This window comes from Chenopodium album, chromosome 5, assembly GCF_948465745.1.
Source record: "Chenopodium album chromosome 5, dcCheAlbu1.1, whole genome shotgun sequence".
In the NCBI taxonomy this organism is placed as follows: domain Eukaryota; kingdom Viridiplantae; phylum Streptophyta; class Magnoliopsida; order Caryophyllales; family Amaranthaceae; genus Chenopodium; species Chenopodium album.
This window is the reverse complement of record NC_137838.1, coordinates 67,610,034-67,616,375: the sequence shown is the minus strand read 5'-3', so window position 1 is coordinate 67,616,375 and position 6,342 is coordinate 67,610,034. Positions and strand designations below refer to the sequence as shown.

The 6,342-nt window shown below is 37.1% G+C and overlaps 1 long non-coding RNA gene across 2 annotated transcripts; it reads left to right on the top strand.

The window, feature by feature from the left end:
- Positions 1-2,772: 2,772 nt before the first annotated feature.
- On the top strand, positions 2,773-5,731 carry LOC145630889 (uncharacterized). 2 transcript variants are annotated; one of them, XR_014112300.1, is made up of 8 exons: positions 2,773-3,153; positions 3,310-3,425; positions 3,680-3,775; positions 3,868-3,918; positions 4,021-4,176; positions 4,271-4,355; positions 4,965-5,097; positions 5,414-5,731. It is a non-coding gene; the product is annotated as an uncharacterized LOC145630889 (long non-coding RNA). The 2 variants fall into 2 exon arrangements; XR_014112301.1 differs by having other exon boundaries at positions 3,868-3,922.
- The last annotated feature ends 611 nt before the right edge of the window (positions 5,732-6,342 follow it).

The window sequence follows — 6,342 nt, the reverse complement described above, 5'->3', positions numbered from 1 at the left end:
AAAAAAAAACCGAATAAAAAAAAAAAAAAAAAACAAAAAACAAAAACAACTTACCTAGACGCGGCGCCGGCAACAACCAGAAGCGTCAACGGAGGGTCGCCGGAAAACGGAGGCTCGACCCCTTTCTCCTTTTCGTCCTCTTTCGCTTTCTCCTTTTCGTCCTCTTTCACCTTTTCGTCCTCCTTTCGTTTTGGTCTTCGTCGGCGGCAGATTGGTGAAGACCGGCGCCGGAATCGGGACGGCCGGCGACGGATGCCCCTTTTTCTCTTTCCCTCTCTCTTTCTTCTGTTTCCAATTCGATTTTTTAGGTTTAGTCCAATTTGGGTATTTTTTAAAAAACGTATAATCTTGCGACGGAATTTTTTTCCCTCGTAATTTTCATTTTACGACGGAATATTCCGTCGCAAACATATTTTCGACAGAATATTCCGTCGTAAAAAGAAAATTACGAGGGAAAAAAATTCCGTCGCAAGATTACTACGGAATTTTCGTCGTAGATATTTAAATCCGTCGTAAAGTTGCGAGGGAAAAAAATCCGTCGTAATATTTGAATTTTGCGACGGAAAAACCGTCCGTCGGAAGTAAACCGTCGCTATTTTGCCTATTTCTAGTAGTGTGACCATGTGGCTAGACTATGTGACTGAGACTCCATTGATGATTCAATTAAATATTATTGACAGCAAAATTAACCGATTTAAACAGAAAACTGATTAAATAGACCCTAGGTGATGACTCAACCAATAATCCGAACTGTCGGCCAAGCGACAGGACTGGCGTCACACTGTGGAGCTTGGCGCCAGACAACATAGCTGTCGTCAGGCGCTACACTCCATAGTGTGGCGCTACAGCTCAGACCTTGGCGCCAATATTGGTGCTTCGGTCTGGGACTGTTTTCGGTGTTATTAGTCAACTGGGGTATGCCTAAAGTCGTACTAGGTCAATTCCGATTAAAACATTCGACTTTATTGACTCAAATTAATTAATTAGTTAATTAGGCAAAGTTCTTTAAGCCATTAATTTATTTAGTCTCAACACAAGTCAACAAACGGTTAAGAGAAACATAGAATATATATGCACAACAAATAATGCATAATTAGTCAAGTAGGCACAATATGATGCAATGAGTTTGCAACCTAACCATGGCTCTAGTTCTCTAAAGTTCGGGATATGGTTTAGTAAAAAAGGGTCCATGGTTAATTGTCCGGATGCACAGCGCGGAAGCCTATCCGTGAAGGGTTGGCGCGAGTGGATGGGACACCGCGAGCTTTAGAAAAAACTCGCTTCCATGGTTTGGTGAATTCAACATCTCGGATGTACCCTTTGTTGCACAGAGCGTTCAATCGGGTAGATGGAGCATGAATTCCCAGAGGGTTATGTCCATATGTAGAACACATATGGGTTTTAGACAAGTGAGAAAAAATTCAATCAGGAAGTAGGATCGAGCAAACAATACGAAAAACCGGTCAAAATTAGAACGCATATTTCTGGCTCGGTATTGGGGGAAATTGGCGCCAACAATCAGAGACTGGCGCCAGTTTTTAAGTGTAGCGCCTGGCGCCAATGTTGGCGTCTGGCGCTACGGCTAAAAGTCTGGCGCCAAGCTCTGGCCCCTGACGCTACTTCCCACATGCCTCAGCAACTTTCTGTGCTCGATAAAATTTTCCAGTTTCGCGCGGTGTTATTTCAGTCCTAGTTGTGAAAGACATTCCTCAAATTTCCTACGTGTAAAATCCTATGTTTTTAACTCATTACGGATGGTCTTTCCAATGAGATCTTTTTTATGCATAAGACAATAATGTTAATCAAAATTACGCACATGAAATACTTAGAACTTTTCGAGTCTCATCCACTCATTCTAAATCATTGCCGAAACAAATTCAGGAATTAAAATAGAAATCCTCCCCAGTGGAGTCGCCAAAAACTATAAGGGAATAAATTTCAAGCCTTTAAAATCCCACTAGCTTGAACCCCACTGTGATCATACACTAAAGTACGGTGGCGTCCAAAAGGGAAGAAGATAGAGCAAAAGAGTCGCCAACAAGTTTTTAGGAACTTGTAAACCGTTCATAGGATGAAGGTTACACCCCTTAACGATCCAAGAGATCGTCAACTCCATAAGGTCTAGAACCAAATAAGGGTTCGGGGATGAAGGTACAAATCCAACCTAAAAGAGATTGAACCTGCCCTAATAATAGGCCTCTACTTTATTCTGCTCGCATTCATGTGTGCTTTCCGACTAACATGCAATCAATAGGTTTAACCCTAAACCTGTTTATCTATGTTGGTTGAATTTAAATGCACAAATAAATCTATTATTGGCGAACACTTTAAATTATAATCATATTAACTCTAACAATATTATTAATTATCTTATTAAGCGTGATTACAAGTACCAATTCCCTTTAACATGCAATAAAAGGTGTGATCAAGCAATAATAATAAAATATCAAGCAACATGATAAATAAATTATGATCATGAATAATAATTATAAATAAAATAATCATCATCAAAATAATAATAATCATAAATTATAACAATTATAATCATAATCATGTTCATGTTAATATTAAAGCATAATAAAAATAGCAAGATCCTAGGCATAAATATTTGTCCGTTACGAATAAATAAGTATTCGTAACGGACACTATTTTGCCCGTTACGAATACTATATTACACGTATACCCAAACTTGGCCCAAATGATGAGAGGAGCCCAATGCTTTTTAGGGTTTCACCTCTTTCTCTCGCATCAATCCCTCACTCCCTCTCTCTCTCCTCTCCTCTCCTCCCCTCCCCGTCATTCACCCTTCTCCTCCCCTCCCCGTCATTCACCTCTCCTCTCCTTCCCTCCCCTCTCCAATATACTTGAGCAGCGGTTGCTATCATCTTGAGACAATCAACTTGACCGGCGGCTTCATACAAAAGCTCCCAAGCGGCGTCGTTTTTCGACGGAGGTGTAACCGGCGGTGAAGAGCAATTTAGTTTTTCTTTCTCAGATCTGTGGTGGTGAATACAGCTGAACTATTGATTTGTTGATTGGTATAAAAAATGAGTTCATCGGAGGTGGCGTCAATGAAAGCGACGGAAGAAGCGACGAACAAAGCAGGAAAACACCAACAAACACACGCTGGCGGCGGCGGAGGTACCGGAAAAGGTAATTCCGGCGAGTTTTCCGGCGGATATAATATATTGTAATAAGGGTTTATGATCTGGTGTATTAGGGTGTATGATAAGTACAGTACAATTTTTAATTTTAATTTAAATTAATTAAAATGAATTATTTAATAAATGATAGAAATTTGGGGTGCAGTGGATCCGGAAACAGCGTTGTATAAGGAGTTGTGGCATGCTTGTGTTGGTCCTTTGGTGACAGTGCCTCGTCCAAATGAGCTTGTTTATTAATTTCCTCAAGGACATATTGAGCAGGTTGGATTTTTCTTAATTATCTGCTTTTTTTTTAATGATTAAAATATCTGGGATGAATTATCTTAATATTTTTATACCAATTTATTTGGAATTTATGAAATTATTATTGATGTTCTTGGTTAGAATGGATCTGGGTTTAGATTGTTTCTGTTTTTGGAATAATTTTCTTGGTCAATTTGGGTTGCTACAGTAGTTTACTCAGTCAATTTTGTGGCTTTTCTTGTAAAAAATTAATGTTTTTTGGGTTTGATTAGGTGGAGGCTTCTACTAATCAAGCTGCTGATAAGCAAATGCCTAATTATAGTCTACCATGGAAGATCTTGTGTCGCGTAATCGATGTATAATTGAAGGTTAGATTTAGTGTGTTGTTTTGAGTGATTTTGATTGTATTTTTAGTAATATAGATGATGGTTAATGAATGTTATTACAATTAATTATATAGGCTGAACCGGAGACAGATGAAGTATACGCCCAAGTGATGTTACTTCCTGTAGTAAGTGAGATACTTTTATGGAAAGTTTGGTTTAGACTTTTGTAGAAATTGGGTGTTTATTATATTAAGTTTTGTTATTGTTGTTGTTGTTTGTGATTGTAGCCTGAAGAGAGTGTTAAAGAGAAGGGAACTTCACCTGATCCACAACCGCACTTTCATGTTCACTCGTTTTGTAAGACATTAACTGCGTCTGATACGAGTACTCATGGTGGGTTCTCGGTGCTTAGGCGACATGCTGATGAATGCCTTCCACCCTTGGTGAGTGTTGATAGCTTTGTCTTTTTTGCCATGGATGGTGATTTCCTTTTGTTTTTTGAGATTTTATATTGATTTTTGAGATTTTGTATTGTAGGATATGTCTCGACAACCACCTACATAAGAGTTGGTAGCCAAAGATCTACATGGACATGAATGGCGTTTCAGGCATATTTTCCGAGGTAGAATTTCTCTGTAGTTGCTACTCTTCTATGCAGTATACTGTCCTGTGTGGTGTGCTTTAGCAGATTATTGATGTTTGTAGCTCTTCCAATTTAGTAATATGTTAATTTCACTTTTAGCAGTGTAGCTCTCCGCACTGATGCTGTGAAAATTTCAGTTTAGTTTCATTTATGTTTTCCTCTTACCTTTTGGTGTCTCATTGTAGACATAGTTAGATAAGCTAGAACTGTCGTCGCCATACATGTATGTGCTCTTGAAAATTGCTGGTACAAGTAATCTAAAAAGAAGTTTGTCTTGGGGATACTTTGATCATTGGATCACTTCTTCAACCATCATTAACAAGAATCACCTGTCATTATATTACACATGTGATTCTCTGGGGATGTTGGATAATTAGATGGTTTTTGTCCTTCGTCACACATTTGAACAATTCTCGTGGACTTGTGATGTGTTTGGCTCATTTTGTAAGAGGTCCATAAGTCCATTGTTAAATTTCTATGAGTTGATTTTGTTTTGTCGACGATGCTATCGAACGGTTTGTAATTCTTTTGCCCTAATTTTGATTTTGAAATTGAATTTTTGATTTCAATTTATTGTATCTGATTTAGGTCTGGAGAGCTCATCAATTACATTTCTACTATGCCTTCTTCTGCTGAAATCATTCGCGCTATGGATGAGATTTCCGACATTGCAAATTGAAAGAGTAAACTAATGAGAATTATAATTTGAATTCATAACCAGGTAAATGGACTATTAATCCTACCCACTGGGCGTAGTAGTCATTTTAAAATACTTGATTGGTTTCTAAAATGGAAAATTATACTCATGGTTTTCCTCTTTAAACACTCATATGGTCTAAGATGTAATTTTAATATACTCATGGTTTAATCAACCCTTTCATTTTATTCCATGTTTAATTTTAGTATATATGCAAAACAAAAAGTAAATACAAAGTAGTGTATTTACTTTTATTCAGCTAGAGTTAGAACATAGAAGTTTAAATAGTTTGTAGTATATTAATCTCACATTGACATGACTGGTAACACTATATTTTCAGGCAGATGTTGTTGATCCAAAGAGTAGGCACGAGGGAAAGCTTTACACCAACCGCTATAAAAGCTAATAAGGCCCTTCTGGTGGATTTAAGTTTGGCTGAAGGTAGCTTAACTGTACAATGGCAAATAAGAGGAGAACGGTGTAATTTTTTATTTTTTTTTGAAACCAGGAAAACAAGTGTACTTAGATTTGGTTTAATTTAGCTGTTCTTTTAAAGTTTTAGTTAGTAGTTTATTAATATTAATTGTATATATATATATTTTTTTTAAAGAAATATTAATTGTATAAAAATATATACAGCTTGAAAAAAATGATAAAATGGTGTGCAAAATCCAGCATTTTGCTGGGTTTTTTTTTTAAAAATTTAAATATATAGTATTCGTAACGGGCAAACCATTTCCCGTTACGAATAACGGGATTATTCGTAACGGGCAAACCATGCCCCGTTACGAATAACGGGGTTATTCGTAACGGGCACCTGAAGTCCGTTACAAATAACTCCATTATTCGTAACGGGCAGTGCCCGTTACGAATAACAAAAGCCATCCGTAACGGCCGCATATGTAACGGACGCTGCCCGTTACGGATGGGCTGTTTTTGCCCGTTACGGATGGCCTTTTTTCCACTAGTGAAGATTAATAACAAACCCTAGCATGTCACTAAGCAATAAAAATCAAATCTTTAACCCTAACATGATACTAACAATCATAAATATTAGGAAGAACATAGGAAGCATCGTAACAATCATATTTAATATTAAAGTTACCCTAGACATGATACTAGGAATTTATTGTTGTCACCCTAAACATCAAATTAAGGAAAACATCCTAACATGATACTAGGAATCAAAATAACAATCTAAGCATGATTATTATATCATAATATCAATTAAACCATTAAAGTACTTACTTGGATGCCTCGTACCTCTTT